At 39.0% G+C, this 22,107-nt stretch overlaps 1 pseudogene; it reads left to right on the top strand.

The window, feature by feature from the left end:
• Positions 1 to 4,455: 4,455 nt before the first annotated feature.
• Positions 4,456 to 11,937, top strand: LOC113099060 (SLAM family member 9-like; annotated as a pseudogene).
• The last annotated feature ends 10,170 nt before the right edge of the window (positions 11,938 to 22,107 follow it).

The raw sequence follows: 22,107 nt of genomic DNA, 5'->3' as shown, positions 1-22,107 counted from the left end.
GAGAGATGCAATGTTGCATGCAGATATTGAAATGCGGCATGTAAAGTGAAATCATGTCATGACAAGTGTTTTGGAAAATAGAAGGATTTAGAAACTAAAATAGTGATCATATTCAACCCATTTCATGTTAATAATTGATATGAAGCTCATCGTAATATGAATCAATTTTTGCACTCGAGCTGATTTTAGTATTATTACTGTCACTTTATTATTATTAGCAATTTTGGTCAAATGTCTGATTTAAAACTTGAGACCTCAAATGAAACCAGTTGAGAATCACTGAAGTATACAAATGTATTCTTTTTTTAGTTATTTATTTCCTCACTGCCATTTCATTGTTATTTATCAAAGAAAATCTGACTTTCAGCTGAGATTTCGAAGACCATCTCTGACAGATAACTGTACAAGGAGTCATGTATTTCAGGGACTTTTGTCACTTTGAGACTCTGGTAGCTCCTGAACTAATCGATCTTAAAAAGTTCTGAGAACGAGTGGATTCAGTAACAGCTTCATAATGCACAAGAACTGCCTACACGACAGAGTTAACTTGTCTTGACTTGATCTCTAGAGCTCATGCTCTACAGCTGCCTTCAAGTTTCAGTGTTTGTGTATTTTATATTTCAGCATTAATTAATGAACATTGTATTGACTGAAATAAACGTTTGTTGTGCTTTATGCTGTTTTAAGTAGTTAAGTGGTTTTTAATATTAAAATCACTTTTCAGAATATATCCTGGAACATAAAGCTGAAAAGTTTAACAAGTAATGGGGAAAAAAAAGATTGTCAAACAGTCTTCCTCTAGTAAGTGTTTGACACAAAGCACACTAAGAGATAACCCTCAATGCTCCAAGGCCAATCTTTCCCTGGAGTTTCATTATTCAATATGAATTAATAATATTAATACAAATATAAACACCTTGTTTTATCTAGACCAACAGGAAACTGTATTCAGGTGATATTTCATTTCTCCTATTATTCTATTAAGTAACTGTTTTGTTGTTGGTGGTGGTGTTTTGTTTTTATCTCTCACAATCATCAATCGTCCGCACGGTTGGGGAAAAACTGCTGCACACACAGAAGTTTACTGGACAGATCCATGGTTTAAATACTTTTCCTGTCATCCATAAAAATTGGACAAAAAACCATAAACAGAACTTCATAAGGTTTTCTACTTCAGTTTATCAAAAATGTACACTTCTGTACACTAAAACATCTATATAGCTATATAACATAAGCTTATATAAGACCTAATAAATCACCCGTAACTCTTGTCAGAAATCCATTCTTGAATTGTTTTGAACTTTAGCTCTAATGTTGTCAGGCTCCACTCTCTGGCTCCATCTAGTGTCTAATATTACAGCAATTCTGCTGCATTTATGCCAAATAACATTAAAACACCCATGTGACCCTGTTGACAAAAACAATAGAAACCATCACAGAAATTCTAATGATTTCCACTACAAATAACACTACAAACCATCAACTTTTAACCACTAAAACTTTTAAATAACATGTAGTGTGTTTTCTGGGACATATTACATTAGAATTTAATGGTTTTAAGAAAAGCCACCAACAGAAGGAGACCAGTTAACAGTAGAGACCAGCAGCCACCATCACAGTTTCCATTAAAACCAATTTCAGTGTAGTAGTACGTGCACTCTAATGTAAACATTAACTAACATTAGCAAATAATACATGAAAAACTGACCATTGAAAACAGCACTTTGCAGTCAAGATGGTAAACAGATTATCTTTTTACCAAGTTCAAGGGGATACTTATATACGTTTGGTTTGTTTGGAAATCTGTTATTAAAATCACCATCACATCACTAGGCACAAACAACGGGACGCCAGAGATGCACTTGCCTCAAATTTCAAATAAAATAAATAGTCAACAAAAGCTTATTTCCAAATGTTTGCACTGAACTATGTTCTTAGGGTTTCCACTGGTTCTTAAAAACACAAGTTAAATCGTTTAAATTTAAGGCCATGTTAACTCTAAAATTATACAAAGTCCTAATTATTAGTATTTTTTTATTTAAATTAATATAATAATTAATACTTTTGACTCTTTTCTTAAAAATAGTTTAAAGGCAGGTCTTTAAAGCTCTTAAATTTTATATATAAAACCCCTGCAGTTATTTTCTGGTACCATTTGGATAAAATATTTATTTATTTGTTTATTTATTTATAATAAGCCCTTTATAACTGTCCTCTTATGTTGTTTTGAGAATGTTTTGTATTAAACAAAAAGGACTATGAGCACTTTGTTAAAATCCCAGGACACCCCTAGTCTGAAAATTCACTGCGATTTATTACTCCACATTGTCTAACGTGAATCTTCCATTCATTCATAAAGAGACAGCAGCAATTCTACAATGGGTTATATTTGAGAGATAGACAATAGAGTTCATGAAACTGGCCTTCGTATGGACGGCTGTAGACAGCAGTAAAGTGTTTACATGTAATACTGTCATCAGGAGGAAGTGTGTGTGTGTGTGTGTTTCTTCATGTTCCAACCGAAGGTTTTACATCCAGTTTTTGATGGGAACCAATCCATATTCCTTCATATGTATTCCTATAACTCCTTCAGTACTCAACTGTGTGCTACTGTTAGCAGTTTGAGTCACACCTTTTAGTAATAAACACTGAATGTGGGAACACTGCATGAATAATCAGATCCTTCAGGCTTCTGTAAGAATCAGAAACAGGTAAAAGTTAGAAAAGGGAAAAAAGAAAGATGCTGTTATAGCAACACACACTAAAACTGGGGAAGGTCTCCAAAAACTCTCCAAAATGCTCAGACTGAGATTACAGAGATCATGAGTTCATTATAACAAAAGCATCATTAAAATAATCCGGAGCATTATTTCAGTCGCTAATTTCGTTGCTAATGTACCTGCACACGTGTGACAGAGTTGAGTGATGTTGATGTTGTGTTGAGTCTGGTTTGTGATGGGATTGTTGATCACACAGCTGTAGGTGTTGTTCTCCTGATATTCCACCTCCAGAGGTAGAGAGAGACTGATGCTGATACTGTTAGTTCAGTAATAATTGTTGAAATTTTACTAATCAAGACATTTTTATTAAAGATCATTAAACATGCAGGTCATCTTATCAAAAAGATGCTTTATTTGTTTTATTTTTTGCTTTTGTATCATCATGAGTTGGACATCAGTTACTCACAGTACACAGTAACAGTGAAGCTCTTCAGTGAGGTTACTCTACTAATGATGATCAGTTTATAAAAAAGTCCAGTGTGTTCAGATCTGATGTTTCTGATGGTCAGAGATCCAGTTTGATTGTCCATCTGGAGTCTGTCTCCAAATGTCACATTACTCTCAAACATATTAACAAAATGCTTTTATATTTCAGCTATTCTCGTCTCTTTAGGTCCAAATATCCACAGAATCTGATCATCTCTCTGTACTTCAGTCACTGATACTGACTTCTCTTCTTCTTTATCACCAAACACACCTGGGATGTAAAAAGCAGAAAGTCCCATAAGTTAATAAAAACCTGTCTCATATCAAATAACTTCTAATTGAAGAAAATATACTAAAATAATTTAAACAAAACTGTAATCAGTGTTCAAAAACTTTCTGTTTTAACTCCAAATAGGCAAACAAATGTTCCTCATAGTTGATGAAAAAACAAATTATATTTAACACATACCACTCAAGATCAATAAACACAGACAGAGTAAAGTTGCTTCATGAATCATTCTTCACATATGACGTTGTCTCCAATATCTTGCATATGAGACAAATAAATGCAATTAAACATTCATCTAGTAACATTATAAACAATCATTTTCCTTCTTAGATGTAGTTAACATACTCCTTTTCTTCAGGGATAAAAATATATCCACATAGAATTGTTCAGAAGCGAGGAATGATCCAGTAGTTTAAAGAGAGGAACCACGAGTATGACACTTCCTCTTCCATCTTTCTTCCTCCCTCTCTTTGTGGACCGTATAGAGAAAGAAATCTTAGCAGGAAAGAATCCTCAATAGGAATGCAGATGCTTAACAGTAATAAGTTGGTTAAGACATAATGACAAAATAAGTTTGGTACATTTTTCAGATTACAGATCTGTGCACTGCATTGCAAGCTTCTCCGTTTTCATGCAACCTCTGAATGATCATCAGCAGGGACAAAACCAAATACTTTGCACTGGATTTGCTCACAAAACAAGAACATATTTCCAATTTGATTTGACTAGACAGCAGAATGCTAATGTTTGTCATGTTTACTAGACTTGTCTGATTAGACGAGCTGATAACTGATCAATCCTTTTGGTTGTAGGCTAATTCGTTTATGCCTTTGCGATGCCACCCCCAATAGGCTTATTTTAATATATTCTTCGACTTTCATTATTTTGAAAAACCCAAATGCGAAAACTCGCTCTAATAAATCATGAGTTTATTGATCGGATATTTAGGGAACTGTGAATATGATTCATCAATACTTTTTCCTTTGCCTATGGATTTGGTTCTCACATGGTAAGTGATATGTTACACACACACACATATATATATATATATATATATATATATATATATATATATATATATATATATATATATATACCACACACACACACACATAACAACAAGTCTGAAAAAGACTTGTTCACCAACCCAGACTACCGAGACTGAGCTGGTGATCAAGTCTTTTTCAGTGGGCTTGTTGTTTTTTGTTATGTATTGTTTTCTAAAATTATATATTATAAATATATTATATATTAATAAAACAATATTTGTATGTGTTTCAGGTGTTATTAGTGATACAGATGAAGTGAAGTCAGTGTCAGTGACTGAAGGAGATTCTGTCTCTCTTAACTCTGGTGTCTCTGAAGTACAGAGCAATGATCATATACTGTGGGTGTTTAACTTTAACAATACAGACACTCGTATTGCTGAAATATACAGACAGAACATCTATATATATGATAATAGATGACTCCAGATGACTCCAGATGGACAGTCGGACTGGATCTCTGACCATCAGAAACATCAGATCTGAACACTCTGGACTTTATAAAATACAGATCATCAAAGCTGGAGTCACATACAAGAGCTTTTCTGTTGTTGTCTATGGTGAATAATATTGCATGTAATATTGCATATAACAGGTTAATAATATCAAGAAATAAAAGTAATGACATTTTTTTAGAAGAGCTGTTCTTTAAGATGAATATCTTTTTCATCTTATAAGGTATAAGAGGTTGTGCTGTATTCAGAATATTATCAAGGCTAATCACATTATAGACAGCCAGTGCCATTGCTTACATTTCCCTTTCATAGGTCACTTTCGGTGTGACGAATGTCTGAAGCCATAAACCATCCCGCCAATCTTATTGGCCAAACAGCGCTTGGCACCACCCTACGCATGCATACGCATATTATACCATAGGGCTGTGCGTTATTTTGCTCAGATTTCATTTTCTTCAGGAAAGCAAATCATCTGTGCCCTAGGAAAGCATCTCGCATTCTCTGCAGTTTTTCTTAGAGCAGTGTTAACTCCTCTTCACGGACGCAATGAGTCAAAGAAAGGTTGAGCTTTTCCACTTCACTCGCTCTCCCCCACCCGAGTGTATTAAATCAGCAGGTTTGCTTTACTCACGATTGGCCCACTACAGCTTCAATTGCTGAAATGTACTCCACTTATGGTGGTTCTTAACGAGACCGGAGGCTGTGAAAGAGCTGTGGCGGGCAACAGATTTGGCGCTCATTGCTACCAAACACACTTCCTGAGCAGTTCTATGGCTGGATGTTAGCGGTCAAACTATCCCTTGGCTAATCTCGCAGACAAAAAACAATAAATAAAAAAAATAGACGCCATGACGCCTGTCACAAAGCCACACATGTCCCTTTGGTTGGTGGAGGTTATATCTTTAGCCTATAAGGCGCCTGGACTCGCTTCGCCCTTAGGAATTAGATCATTCCACGAGAGCAGTGGCTTCATTGCAAGCTTTTCTCAGTGGATCTTCTATGGATGATATCTGTGCTGCGGCAGATGTTCCTCACTGGGCACTTTTGTCAAGTTTTACAATCTGGATGTGAGGGCGGCTCCTGGCTCTTGAGCAGATGCTTTTCTTGGATCCCAGCTATTAGGTATGTCAGGCGTTATTGTATAGGACTCCCATATGGTGACGTCACTGCAGCATCGAAGTGACCTATGAAAGGGAACATCTTGGTTACGTATGTAACCACGGTTTCCTGAATAGGGAACGAGATGCTGCGGTCCTGGCCGTGCCATACCTTGATAGCATTTTTTCTTCAGTTCATGAAATCTGAGCGAAATCGCGCTCAGCACTCAGGCATAATATGCATACGCTTGCATAGGGTAGTGCAATATAAGCGCTATATAAGATTGCCAATAAGATTGATGGGATGGTATAGGGAAGAGTTATTCAAATCTTGGCCTGGAGGGCCAATGCGGTGCAGAGTTTGGCTCCAACCCTGATCAAACTCACCTACCTGGGATTTTCTAATGATCCCAGAAACATTGATTAGCATGCTCAGGTGTGTTTGACTAGGGTTAGAGCTTAACTCTGCACCGCATTGGCCCTCCAGGCCAAGATTTGAATAACCCTGGTATAGGGCTTAAGACATTCGTCGCACCGAAAGGTGTTCCCATACAGTGATGTCACCGCAGCATCTCGTTCCCTATTCAGGTAACCGTGGTTACATATGCCGCGTTTCCACCAGAATTACCGTGAACATTTGTACCAGCAACTTTTTTTCCCCCCAGACCTGTTGCTTTCTGCGTTTCCACCGCGGTCTAAAGTACCGGGAATATTAGGCAAATAGTCTGGTGACGTACTGTAGGTCTGCGCGTGTTTCTCAATTCAAAGGACGCTGATTTTGAACTTGCATCCTTGGTAGTTCGGACTTTGCACATTCGACTCGGGAGTGTAATGTCTGCGATGACGCAAAACCGGTAAATCTGCAAACTGCAGCATACTTGATAACATCAATCAGCTGACCATGGCTACTGCAATTTTCCTCTCTGTATATTTACAATAAAACGAGATAGGATATCAAATACAACTGCCTCCTTTCGTTTTCATTTAAGCATAATAACAACTGCAGAAATGTACTTAGTTCAGGGAAAGGTGTATATATACAGCCATTACAATGAAACAAAATATTATATCAATTGCCTCTTTTTATTTCAGTTTTAACATATAGATAAATTGGATACAGACCAAAGATAACCTGTTAGATTTTCCCAAAACAAATTATATTTTATGTTTAACCACTAAAGAGACATCAGAGCCAGAGACACATATCAGAAGGTCTAACCGAGGTGAGGCTGCTCTCGGCGGATGCATAAGCACTGAGCTCCCGCTGATCGCATGGAGCTCACCGTCTCTGAAATCGGTGAAACACATTTTTAAAAAGGCTCTCTCCTTATAAATAAACCACAGATTTGAGATTTTAACAACTACATTCTCGCCTGAAATACTTTTAATATAACATTTCATGACACAATAACAGTAATATTTTGAAAATGATCCGAATAAATGGTGTTTGAAATCCTATGCTGAAATCACAATTCTGCGTGAACTCAACCAATCAGGATGTTTAGCACCCAAGTCCCGCCCCTGAAAGTTCTGGAACTTTGAAAAAGTACCACCTCGCCAGCAGGGACTTTCTGAGGGGCATTTTTTACCCCAAACTTTATTTGGTCCAAATGGTCCAGTTTGCTCATTGTTTTCTGCAAAACACAAAAATGTCATGTAAGAATGAATGAATTTATTTTATTATTTACAGTGACTGACAATACATTCCAATGTGTGTTTACCATAAATTAAGTTATCTGGTCTTTGATCTTCTCTCTTCCTGTACTTTTTACGCAGTGCTATTCATCTTTCAATAAGATCTCTTTACAGTAGTATAATAAAAGTAAACTTATCTTAAAGTTTATTGCTGAATGTAACTGTATCTGCACCCCTCCCTCTGTCATATACTGTAACAGACTTTCATAGAAAGGATTCATACTACCCAAAAGGAGGATTTTGTAACAGTGTTTTGAATTGATCTCACTAGTGTTTTTAAGGGGAGTGAAGTAGTGTGTGTACTTGGCAGCTTTGTGTGTCATCTGAGACCAAAGTTTGAGTTTTTGAGTCTGTTTTTGACTAAATTATTTGATTTTGACCTTGAAGTTTGCACAAGTTGGTGTGTAGTTCTGAGATTGTGTCTACAGTTTGTGAGTAAATGGTGAATTGTTTCATAAATAGTGTGTTAGCAATCAAGGAAAAATGGGAAAAAAAATATTTTTATTAAAAATATTAAAGCAATAGTTTTTTTGCAAAAATAAAATTTTGCTTCAAATCTACTTTCTCTCAGGCTGTTTAAGATGTAGATGGTTTGTTTTTCATTGGAATAGGTTTTAAGAAATGAAGCATTACATTGCTTTCTCACAAGTTGATTCTCTGCAGTAAATGGGTGCCGTCAGAAAGAAATTCCAAACACAGAATACCACTTCTTCAATTCTGTGCCCATTAAGTAACATTTGCATTTCTATTTATTCTCTATATTTCCAGCTCCTCTTCCCTCTCCTGTCATCAGCAGAGACAGTTCAGACTGTTCTTCATCATCATCATCATCATCATCATCTAAACGTTCATCAGTGTCCAGATGTTCACTGCTGTGTTCAGTGTTGAATGTGAGTGCTGTGACTCTCTCCTGGTACAAAGGAAACAGTTTATTGTCCAGCATCAGTGTGTCTGATCTCAGCATCAGTCTCTCTCTACCTCTGGAGGTGGAATATCAGGAGAACAACATCTACAGCTGTGTGATCAACAATCCCATCACAAACCAGACTCAACACAACATCAACATCACTCAACTCTGTCACACGTGTGCAGGTATGTCAGTGGAAATGTTAGAGCTGGACAATAATTCAATATCAATATATAGCAAATATATATTATATTTCAATAATGCTGATATGATTTTTAAACACATTTACGATATGTTGATATAGATTACTAGACTAACTGAGACTTGTCATGGCACTTGTATACTGTTGTTGTTCTCTTGTTGACCTGACTGCTTCTATTGTTCTCATTTGTAAGTCACTTTGGATAAAAGCGTCTGCTAAATGATTAAATGTAAATGTAAATTACCAGTATTTCCCATACATTGATTTATTTGTGACGTTTGACATCATTTAATAAACATGAGCACTACACGTTTCAAAATTAAAAGATGTCACGGGTGTTTTATATGATTATATCTGAAGGGAACCGACTGTCTTCAGAAAAGTTTTGATGGAATTTTCATTTTATCTGAAGCGTTCATAATTATTCAATAAGAATAATCAGCTTACACTACCAGTCAAAAGTTTTTGAACAGTAAGATTTTTTATGTTTTTAATATGTCTTACATTTAAAGAATTCTGCTCACCAAGCCTGCATTTATTTTATCCAAGTATAGGCTACAGCAAAAAAAGTTTAATTTTGAAATATTCTTACTATTTAAAATAACTGCACTACATTAAAATGTAGTTTATTCCTGAGATCAATACTTAAAGGTGCTGTAGGGAACTTTTGTAAAGAAATATTTTTTACATATTTATTAAACCTGTCATTATGTCCTGACAGTAGAATATGAGACAGATAATCTGTGAAAAAATCAAGCTCCTCTGGCTCCTCCCAGTGGTCCTATTGACATTTGCAGAAACTCCATCACTCCCGGTAAAAAATAACCAATAACCAGAGCTGCGGTCCGTAACTTTGTTTGTGTTCAAAATGTAGAAAAATGTATATAATAAGCGAGTACACCATGAATCCATTTTCCAAACCGTGTTTTTAGCTTGTCCTGAATCACTAGGGTGCACCTATAATAAGTGTTTATATTCGGACTATTTTAGATTGCTTCGGGGATACCGCGGCGGAGTAACCCAGTACCTTTGTGATTCTTCATAGACATAAACAGAGAGAAGTAGTTCCGGCTACGATGTTCTTCCGCAAGACGCAAGCAGTTCTGTTTATTAACCGCTAGAGCGTCAAAAGTTACCGACTGCAGCTTTAATTTTCAGAATCACTAATCCACTTGAGTAGGCTACATTTATTTAATTTATTTCTTTTGCATAAAGATCCAAAGATTATAATTTATCTGAAAAAAAAAAGGTTTTGAAACATTATACACTATTCAATTCAAAAGCTTTGAGTCAGTATGAGTTCTTTCTTTCTTTACTTCTTCCTTTCTTTCTTTTTTGTTTTGGAATTAAATTATAGAAATTTTTATTTAGCAAGGATGCTCAAAATGGATTGATGATAAAGACATTTTAGGCAGAAACCACTTTGGCAATTTATTGAACACAATTTTATCTTTGGCGGTATGGTTCCTCATGGGGGTTCTTGCTCCCAGAATATCTGAACATACAAGAACTTTAACATTAACCCACCCGGAACCATGAGTTTAGAAATGCATGACAATTAAGACTCTTAATAATGTCTTTAAAGCAAACGGTGATAATCATGTAGATGTGGCAGTGGGACGTCTATCCTGTAGCCTGGTTATGAAGATGGGTGTCTCTCTGCAGTGAGGTCCATGCCCGCTAAGACTTGAAAACCTTAGTGATCTGAAACAAAGAAGATGACAACCAGAAGGTGCGCAGTAATGTGCTCATGCTTATAATGCGGAGGGAGGGAGGGTTGCGAGCTGTTGAGCATACTTACCGAGCAGTAGAGCCACGTATATATATGTCCCGTGTCTAATAGGAGAGAGGTGGTGATTGGAGCAATTTGACAGCTGATCGCATCAGCTGTTCACAGCCTTGCCTCCATGGCCTGACTGAACTAACGCTGCGCTCGATTTATAATGTTACAATTTCTATTTCAGATAAATGCTGTTCTATTTGATGAATAGAAAACGTTCTATTCATCAAAGAAACCTGAAAGAATTCTACTCAGCTGATTTCCACATAATACATTCTTTCTGAGCAGCAAATCAGAATATAAGAATTATTCATACTGTTCAAAAACTTTTGACTGGTAGTGTATATTAAGTGAGTCTGAGATGATTATTTGACAGTGATTTCACATTTATTGTTTGTGTGAAAGTTGAGCATTCACTTATTTGTGCTGTTTTTTTTTTTCCCTCAAAAATATTAAATGGTTTTAAATGAGGTGTCATAGACTTGTCAAGTTTTTATGCACAGATATCTGTTGTGGGCGTTCTTGGTAGTTTGTATGAGGCTCTTTTAATAGTGCATATTGATATAATAATTGTATCATATTGACCAAAACTAAGAAAAATATCATATATCATAGGCCATAGCCTCCAGCCCTCGGTGATATTGGTGATTAATGAGTTTGTTTTTAAAAAGTATATTATAAAAAGACATGTTAAGTCAGTTAATAATTATGACAACAATGTCTGCAAGACTCATTTATATTTATTATTGTTCTGTTGTTCATTACAGAACTCACTCCGCACTCACAGACGGTGGTAATATCAGTTATAGTGATAGTGCTGATCGTGGTTGCAGCTGCGGTGGTGATAATCTTGTGCAACAAGAAATGCAAACAAGCAAGTTCAGAAGGCAAGTATTACTCTTTTCATCACATATTATGAGGATTCTGAGACGAAATCAAGATTTTAAAAGATGTGCCACAGTATCTGTTTTTAAACACCATTTAAGACTTATTTGAAAAATTAACATTATCATTAAAACAGTCCAGACTTGTGAGGAAGAGGTACTTTATGCCGAAACAAGATTCTGTGCGCGTAGTGCTCACAGTACGGTAAGACACAGTATTGCAGTGTGCAGTGAATCTGTCTGCAGAAACCACAAGCGCTGAGAGAAACACATGCGCTTACACACGTGAAGATGAAGCAGAAAATGTGCCATTCTGTGCTGATGTCAGTGTTGTACTTATTTGTCTGTGCATTATGTTGCCTTTCAAGCAATTTAAACCACGCTGTTTAGCTTAATGCCTGCTTATGTCTCCATTGTTTTGTCAGCAGGGTCACCATGAGTTTTGTGATGTTATTTGGCATAAATGCAATAGGATTGCTGTAATATTGTGAGACAGTAGCGGCTGTTTGTAGTTGTGGTGGCCTTATTTGGGAGAAAATCCAAGGCCTTTTTTTACTCCCAGTCTGTCTCAGGAAAGCAGTGATTTCCTTTCAGCTCTACAAGAGATTAACAATGAACAGTGTTTAAAAAAAAAAAAAAAAAAACGAAAAGAACCACAATGTCTTTCAAAATCGAAGCTCGAAGTTCAAAGCTCCCCTTTGTGGCATAAATTGTGCATGTACAACTGGACAGTTTTTAAGAAAGTTATTTAAAACAATCAAATGAAACACCAGGCTTTTGCTCTCATTTTCTTTGCTTGTAATTGTCTTTGTATTAAACTGAAGTCTTTGAGATTTATAGTGTTTATAGTCAAGAAGTATTACAAGAACATCACCAGAGTGTTGATAATTATGTATACACACAAACACTACTTATATACATGTACACATACACAATATTTTTTTTGTTTTAGTTTTATTTAGTAACATTTATGTTTTGTTTTCTTTTTAGGAACCTGATGAAGAACACCACATCATATACTCGAGTGTTAATGTAGAATGAAAGGATCAGTGTATTTGTATTTTGGTGACTATGAAGCTGGCATGAAAAAGTCCATTTCAAGTATTTCAGGTTCAATGATGTCAAAGTGCATCTTTAAAGGCAGATTTTTAGTGAGAGACCAATGCATTTTTGATGCCCATTTTATTCCAACCCTAACTGACCACCCATTACTTGTCTGCTGTTAGTTGTTCAGCTCATTAGAGAGGACATGTCTGTTAGACATTAGTGCAAGTAATACTGGACATGTTTACATGTTAGCTCTGAGCTCATCAGAAAAAGTTTTATTTCCACAGCACTTTTTCAGTATAGAAGAATAAAAAGTCTACTAAATACTATTTTCTGTGATGTGTGCCCGACCGATCTTGACATATAGATACTGATCTGTCTCACAGGTAAAGTAGTAATGCACTGCAAACAAAACCTGTGTAATCTGCTTCTATCTTTATATTTAAACTATCTAAAACAGCACTGACCATGTGTTTCTGTTATTAAATCAATGTTGGCCCAATAAAGATTATTTTGCCATGACAAATAGTATCTAAAAAACGTTTTTCACTGTCTATTTCTGTCTTTAGTCCCACAATTTTTGGAATGTTCTAAAGAAAGATGTCATTGTGGACTTACACAGTAATTATTTGACTAATTCATAAAAGAACCTTGTCTCTGTTTGTCAAGTCTGGAGTTGTAAAACATGGTGAATTCAAGTCAGTGACATTAGAGGGAGCCAAAACTTTAAACAATGTGCATCTCTTCATAAATAGTATGTGACAATAGAATAAGTCCCAAATCCACAATCCATGGTGCTTTTAAGGAGGATTCAGAACTACTAGCATTTATACTTCTGACTCATCCAACTTTCTTCAAAAATGGTATATCATTTTCATAATTTATTTTATTTTTGTGAAAATCTGTAGTCAACTGTAAATCAGTTGCCATTTCGTGGTCCACAACATGAGAAAAAGCCATGTTCATGTAAAACGTTGCACACTATGTGGCATCATTGTGCAGCAGCAAGCATCACAACAAAAAAGAAACCTCAAAGTTGATCTTTAGATAAATGCGTGCAAATTTATAGGGCCCCATTTCTGTTTTACCCAAGGCCCCCAAATCAGCAAAATCCACCCCTGCGTAGTAACCTTTTTTTCAGTTCAAAACGGCCATAAATGAGAAAAAAGTGAAGTATTATGCATCGCTGGATATTACTGTCACCTTGAAATTATTAGATTCTATCTGTGTTCTGAGCAGTTTTGAGATACAGAGCTTTCAAGTTTTTGCATTCCATAAAGCAAAAATTATATGGGGAACAAGTAAAAAAAAAAAAAAAAAAAAAAAAAAACATGACAATGACAGAGACCCTGAATGTATTCTAAATGTACAATATCAAAATCCTATCACTTTTGTAAATGAGGTTTTAGGTAGCACCCAGAGGCATAGCAATATTTTTGGGGTGTGACAGCTGACCATTTGGACAATCAGAAATGTAATTATTAATATAACATGGAGCAATATATCTGCATCCCCCCAAGGGGCCCCCTCTTGCGTCATACAGGAAGTGCTTATATATATCGGCCTTTGTATAAAGGTAAATAAAAATGTGCAGATTTGAATATGTAAAAGCAGATAGAACACTGCTGAAAATTTTGCTTCAGAATGAATTGTTACTGTGAATATGAAGATTGTACTGTATCTTCAAGACTGTATTGTACATTCAATACATATTGTATTCAGTTAAATTCAATTTTATCTGTATAACACTTTTAACTGTACAAATCATTGCAAAGCAACTTTACAAATAAAATGTATGTTTCTATAATATTTAGTAGTACCTTATCAGTGGTGACTCAGTTTATGTAAATATAGTAGAAATGTATGGAAAATCAATTAAAGACATAATTAAACAGACAACAAACACTATTAACAGCAATTATTATGTGTTGTAATCAGTATTTGTTAGTTCTGTTTGTTCAGGGTCAGCATCATCTGAAGTCCTCTGAGGGTCAGCATCATCTCATCTCAGGTGTTCTGGGTCCAGACTGGAGCTTGTGTAAAGAGATGTGTTTTTAATTTAGATTTAAACACAGAGAGTGTGTCTGAACCCGAACATTATCAGGAAGACTATTCCAGAGTTTGGGAGCCAAATGTGAAAAAGTGTTTTGTGACCTTAGGGAGCGTGATGGATTGTAGCGTGGTAGAAGGCCAGTTAGGTATGCAGGAGCTAAACCATTTAGGGCCTTATAGGTAAGTAATGATAATTTGTAACTGATACGGAACTTAATAGGTAGCCAGTGTAGAGACTGTAAAATTGGGGTAATATGATCATATTTTCTTGACCTCGTAAGGACTCTAGCTGCTACATTTTGGACTACCTGTAGCTTGTTTATTGACGAAGCAGGACAACCACCTAGAAGTGCATTACAATAGTCCAGTCTAGAGGTCATGAATGCATGAACTAGCTTTTCTGCATCAGAAACAGATAACATGTTTCGTAGCTTGGCAATGTTTCTAAGATGGAAGCTTAGATAATTTTATTATTTAGATTATCTGTTAGCTTAGATAATTTATAAGTTTTATCTGTTCTCGTTGAGATATATAGCTGAGTATCATCAGCATAACAGTGGAAACTAATCCAGTATTTTCTAATAATATTACCAAGGGTGCAAAATGCAATGGAGTATTCTTGTTGTATTCTACAACAAGATATATTTGCTGGTGATAAATGAGATGACTCCCCATTTAAATAAACAAAACGGTAGCGATCGGACAGGTAGGATCTAAACCATCTTAGAGCCTGCCCTTGAATATCTGTATAGTTTTGTAATCGATCTATGAGTATGTCATGATCTATGGTGTCGAACGCAGCACTAAGATCAAGTAAGACTAGAAATGAGATGCAGCCTTGATCTGACGCAGGGAGCAGGTCATTTGTATTTTGAACAAGTGCAGTTTCTGTGATATGGTGGGGCCTGAAATTTACTTTTTTCTTTTTTTTTTTCAAATATGGACTTTAATATTTTATCTGTGTTGTTCTCCCCGCTGTGAATTGATTAGTCACAGATGGTGATAGATGGAAAAAAATGGTTGCAATGGTTACTTTTCACAAAAGATCTAACCTCAATATTCATAGAACTGCACACACTGCGGTCATTCTGGGACAGTTACACTCTGTGTGCTGAAGGGGGCAGCATTAGATCAGGTGTGTCCAAAAAAATCTGTTCCTGTTAGAGTTGGTCAAAAAAAAAATTTGCAGGACGGTGGCCCTCCAGGAGCAGCATTGGACACCCCTGAAATTGTTCAAATATCAAAAGTGCTATATTAAGTTCAATTAATCTAATTAGTTCAAATATTAAGTGCTAACTTACGCTGTGTACACGGTGACTAAAATGATCTATTACTACTGAAATATATGATATGTATTAGTACGGAGTCTTATTGTGAATCTCACAAACTGATGGAGCACACAACATATTTCAACACCATGAAGAATTACTCCTTCCCATGGCACGCTCTTTAAAGTTTCTCAGATAATGTTTTGAACGCTACAGTTCAGACCAAAAGTTTGGACACACCTTCTCATTCAAAGAGTTTTCTTTATTTTCATGACTATGAAAATTGTAGATTCACACTGAAGACATCAAAACTATGAAATAACACATGTGGAATTATATACATAAAGTGTGAAACAACTGAAAATGTCATATTCTAGGTTCCTTTTGCTTTGATTACTGCTTTGCACACTCTTGGCATTCTCTTGAGGAGCTTCAAGAGGTAGTCACCTGAAATGGTCTTCAACAGTCTTGAAGGAGTTCCCCGAGAGATGCTTAGCACTTGTTGGCCCTTTTGCCTTCTGTCTGCGGTCCAGCTCACACCTAAACCATCTCGATTGGGTTCAGGTCCGGTGACTGTGGAGGCCAGGTCATCTGGCGCAGCACCCCATCACTCTCCTTCTTGGTCAAATAGCCCTTGATGCCTTCAGTGTGACTCTACAATTTTCATAGTCATGAAAAAAAAAAAAAAAAAAACTCTTTGAATGAGAAGTTGTGTCCAAACTTTTGGTCTGTACTGTATATGTCATTTTTGCAACAACATCTCAACAGCACCAAAGTGAACCCCTTTTCCATCAGTTGCTGCATGGATAGAATGGCTTCAACTCTAGAGAAAGAGAGAGTGAGAGACAGAGAGAGATAAATAAGAAACATTTGTTTAACATATACATATATATTGTCGCGGGCTGAAGAATCACACGGTAGGCTGTAGTGAGAGTTAAAGCCCCGGAGGGTGTATTTATTTGTGGTTGTGACCGTGAAGGTGTCAGAAGTGTCTGGTGCTCGTCCTCGGTGCTGCGTGATCCTGTTCGCCCGGCTGGCTGAGTGCAAGGGGGAATCGCTGTCTAGAGAGATAAGAGACACAACATTAGCTGGCTGTCTTCTGGAGAACTTTCTCACCCATGTCTTCTCGGGTCCAGCTTTTGTAGTCCTCTCTTCAGCGTCTTCAGCTGGGACCAATCAGCCCACGGTGATTGTGTGCAGGTGGATCTCCTTTGTTGCCAGGGCGACGCTGGTAGGTGCCCGGGACATGGCTCACACTATATATATATGTGTGTGTGTATGTGTGTGTGTGTGTGTGTGTATGTGTGTATGTGTATAAAATGAAAGTCCCAGCATATGGTGCATCTCTTCAATTCGGACAGGGATCTCCCTTTTTAGATTGTTATATGTATCTTGGAAAAGAGAGAGCCTACTTGTTAGAATATTTTGAGATCATGAAAATATCCCTAGTGTCTTTTTTAATCATCTGTCCTACAGTGAGCCTAACCAAATCCATAAAATCACTTCATATTGGCCATGCAGAACATGAAAGAAACTAACACATGATAATGGACTGAATGTGGAGAAGACCTGCAGATTTAGGCCAAAATTGTAACAAGCTATTAAAATTGCCAAATGCCTCATTCATCATTGCAAAACAATGCCAAAACAACAGGCTAACACACAGTGCAACTAGGCAGTCAGTGCAGTTTAATTATGAAAGATATTTTATACATAAATATGGTAAAACAATGACTATTAAGCCAGTATTCACACTAATACATTAAGCTGCAGGTAAATCTTACAAACCTTACATCAACCATGCTCTTGTCATCTGATAAGTTGAATTAATGTGCAGGCTAGATTCACTTATAATACTTCTGCAGTGTGCACTGAATCTGTCTGCAGAAACCACAAGCGCTGAGAGAAACACATGCGAAAAAAGACGAAGCAGAAAATGTGCCGCAGATCGCATGAAGGTGCAAGCAACACGGACTCAGGTGCGCATTTGTTCCGGAAGTAAAGTATCCCGCACATTCGTAACATTGTCGATATCAGTTTAACACACGAATGAGCCAAGGTTGATTAACATCTCGGTTACGTATGTAACCATGGTTCCCTGAATAGGGAAAGAGATGCTGCGGTGACGTCACCACGTATGGGAACACCTTCGGTGTGACGAATGTCTGAAGCCCTATACCATCCCGCCAATCCTATTGGCCAAATAGCGCTTGGCACCGCCCTACGCATGCGTACGCATCGTATACCCGAGTGCCGCGCGCCATTTCGCTCAGATTTCATGACTGAAGAAGAAGAATGCTATCAAGGTACGGCACGGCCAGGACCGCAGCATCTTGTTCCCTATTCAGGGAACCATGGTTACATACGTAACTGAGATGTTCCCTTTCATAGGTCACTTCGATGCTGCGGTGACGTCACCACGTATGGGAACGCTATACCAAAACGCCTGACGTACCTGATAGCTGGGATCCGAGGAAGCATCTGCTCAGCGGAGAGAACCCGGGAGCCAGGAGCCATCCTCACATTCAGACTGTAGGACTAGATAAAAGTGCTCGGTGAGGACCATCCTGCCGCAGCACAGATATCATCCATAAAAGATCCACTGAGAAAAGCTTGAGAAGAAGCCACAGCTCTAGTGGAATGAGCTTTAACTCCTAAGGGCGAAGCGAGTCTGCGCGCCTCATAGGCTAAAGATATTGCCTCCATCAGCCAATGGGACATGCACTGTTTGTAACCGCATGGCCTTACTCTTATGTCCAGCTGGTCAGACTCACGCCATGGGGCAATAAGATACACATTAGTCTTTAAAGCCCTAAGGGGCAAAGACCTAGATCTTCTGACCCTGCCTCAGCAGGGGATAAAGCTTCTAGGACCATTTGCTAAGAGCGAAAGGGATTAGATGCGACCTGGGATCATAATTAGGCCTCGGTCGCAACAACACCGACATAGATCCCGGTGCAAATTCCATGCACGAGGGTGAGACAGAAAGAGCCTGTAAATCCCCAACTCTCTTGAGGGAGGATAAAGCCATAAGAAGAAGTGTCTTCAGAGTCAGGATTTTAACTGGTACAGTTTCCAAGGGCTCAACAGATGCCCTAATAACCCTGCAACACAATGGATAAATCCCATGAAGGACTCGCACGGGGCGGAAAGGCCTCAGCCGTCACGCACCCTGTATGAAACGAGAAACCAGTGGATAACAATCCACTGAGGTACCGTCTATATATTTGTGGTAAGCTGAATAGCTGCCACGTAAACCTTAGAGTGACTGGCGTCACTCTATTCGAAAAACGATCCTGAAGGAACTCCAGCACTGAAACCACTGGGCAGTAACTGGATCCACATTAAGATTTTCACACCAGGTCGTAAACAGTCTTCACTTGAAAGCATATAAGCGTCTCGTAGAAGCTGCTCTAGAATTCAGAATAGTCTCGGTAGTTTCAACAGAAAGACCGGGACATACCAACTCACTCTGCTCAGAGGCCACGCCCACAGTTTCCACAGATCTGGCCTAGGGTGCCAAATCAGTCCCTGTGCTTGGATAATAAATCCTGGCTGAGGGGAAACTTCATGGAGAGCCCGCTAACAGACTGATCAGGTCCGCAAACCACGGCTACGTGTGCCATTGCAGAGCCACCAGTAGTAGCTGTTCCACTCTTTCCAGCCTTATTAGGATAATACCGCTGGATCAAATGAATCGGGGAAAACATACAGACTGGTCCTGGGCCAACTGTGAGCTAACGCAGCAAAGCCCAGGGGCGATGGGGAGTAGCATAGTGGGCAATGCGTAGGCCATAAGAGATTCATCGTTTGGGGTGTAATCTCCATTCCCCTTGTTCCAGAGCCTGTCTGGATAGCATATCCGCTCCGAAGTTCAAACGTCCGGGGACATGAACAGCTCGGATCGACAGAAATTTGTTCTGAGACCAAAGAAGAACATGTCTCGCCAGCCTGCACAGGGGGCGAGAGCGTAATCCTTCCTGATAATTCAGGTATGACACAACCGCTGTGTTGTCTGATCTAAGCAGCACAAGACGGCCGATCAGCAGATTCGCGAATTACCGGAGAGCCAGAAAAACTGCCAGTAATTCCAACCTGTTTATATACCAACTGCGTTGTGCCGCTGTTCACACTTCGTGGGCTGGTCGTCCTTGACAAACAGCTCCCTAACCGGTCAAAGACGCATCCGTCGTGACGGTGTCTGGGAAAGCACAAATCCCCAGCTGAACCCCGGTAGGAGAATTCGGTTGGCATCCATAGTTTTAACGACATCACACAACTCCGTGTCACAGAAATCGTCCGATGCGGAAGACAACGGGGTGAAATATTTCATCTTTTCGCCCATTTTTCCACTGAAAAGGGCGCATGTGAAGTAACCCCAGACAAATTACGGGGAATGCCGCTGCCATTAGACCTAAAAGTCTGAGGCACAATCTCGCTGTCACTTTGCGACCCACTTTGAAGCGCCACACGCATGACGCAATCGACTGAGCGCGCGGGAGAGAAAGCTTGGCTGTCATCGCGCGAGAGTCCAATTCTTTTCCCAGAAAGGTTATCCGTTGAGAGGAGATAAAACACTTCTCTGAAAATTCGTGTGTAAGCCCAGGCTCTTAAGTGATTCAGAACAAGAACCCGATGAGAATGTGCTTGAGTCTGCGATTGCGCTAAAACCTGCCAATCGTCTAAGTGGTTCAAACACGGATGCCCTGGAGCCGCAACGGGGCCAGAGCTGCATCCATGCATTTTGAGAAGTACAGGGTCACAATCCGCCGTCTCTATTTTATTTATTTATTTATTTTTTCACAAAATAACGGCTGTAAAAACCCTGCCTCCATCTGAGAGGGGTGTACGTCTTCTATAGCCCCTTTGCTCAGCAGAGTTGACATCTCCTGTCGCAACTCCGCTATTTCCATCGGTTTACCACCGTGGAAAGAATTCAGCGGAAGGAGGCGGGCCTCTTAAAAAACTGAATAGTGTATCCGTGACAAATTGTGCGTAACACCCATTGAGAAAGGCCGGGCAAGTGTTCCACACGGCCCGAAACCATACTAGCGGTCTCAAAATTTCCACTTTCTGCAACGCTGTAATACACATTAAATGTCCGTGCATGGAAAAACCTGCGGCATTCGTGCACAGGGGAAGTGTATGCATAAGAGCCATTGCGTCCCGTTGTGTATAATCCTGAAACGTGTCCACGGCAGGAATTAGGCCAACGAATTGAACATCGGGCTCTGCCGCTAACGAAAAGCGGCGGCTGTGCGAGCCGTCATAAACGGGTCGTCTGTGTAGGACCCTTGAATCGCCCCTCGAATTCTGAAAGCTGGATTGCGCAGAGTGTCTGAGGGATCTTTTTTTTTTTTTTTTTTTTTTTTACTTTGGCGTTACAGCCAGATCCAATGCTGCTCGAAGCGCTGTTTGCTGCGAGACAGTCAATGTTAGAGCATGGAGACTGCAGTGAGAGGGTTGGATGTGCATTAGCAGTCCAACAGCACTCTCTAGTGGAGGGCACAGACCCTGGTAAACATTGAAGGAAAGCGCATGCGACAAACTCGCTGCGTTTCGTTGTGTATAATCCTGAAGCGTGTCCACGGCAGGATTTAATCCAACAAAATAAACATAGGGCCATGCCGCTAGCGAAAAACGCGGCAGCTGTGTGAGCCATCATAGACTGGCAATATTCGCCAGTCTCTTATGCCGTTCATCAATCTCCGAAGACTGAATAGTGCAGTGTCTGAGGGGGCGCTCAAATAACAGCTCAGTTCAGTGACGCTCGAAGTGCCTGTGCTGCGAGACAGTCAATGTTAGAGCGTGGGGTGAAGAAAGAGAATAAAATTTGCCGAAAAAGACACGACTCGATACGTCTTTGACGAGACTTAGGTCGCGGCGGAGTCCGGTGCGATCCGTTCGGCTAGAGAGGTAGTCAAACGGCATCGCTATATAATAGCAGTCCGCCATGTCACTTAATCATGGCAAAAACCGCGCCGTTCGTGATATGCGCTGATTAAGGCTGCTTCCAGGACCTCGAAACCTCTTGGTGGAGGTCCGTGAGAAGGGTAGTTTATCCACCGCGCGGATAGCCACATAATAGCACACTGAGGAAGGGGAGGCGCGTTTCTCCTGTCCGCTCGGAGGGAGAGAACCGCATATGAGAACCACGTATGCCGGCCAGAGCCTACTCT

The sequence above is a fragment of the Carassius auratus genome, unplaced genomic scaffold (genome assembly GCF_003368295.1).
Source record: "Carassius auratus strain Wakin unplaced genomic scaffold, ASM336829v1 scaf_tig00216852, whole genome shotgun sequence".
In the NCBI taxonomy this organism is placed as follows: domain Eukaryota; kingdom Metazoa; phylum Chordata; class Actinopteri; order Cypriniformes; family Cyprinidae; genus Carassius; species Carassius auratus.
Note: the sequence above shows the minus strand (reverse complement) of the source record. Positions and strands in the feature narration are given on the sequence as shown.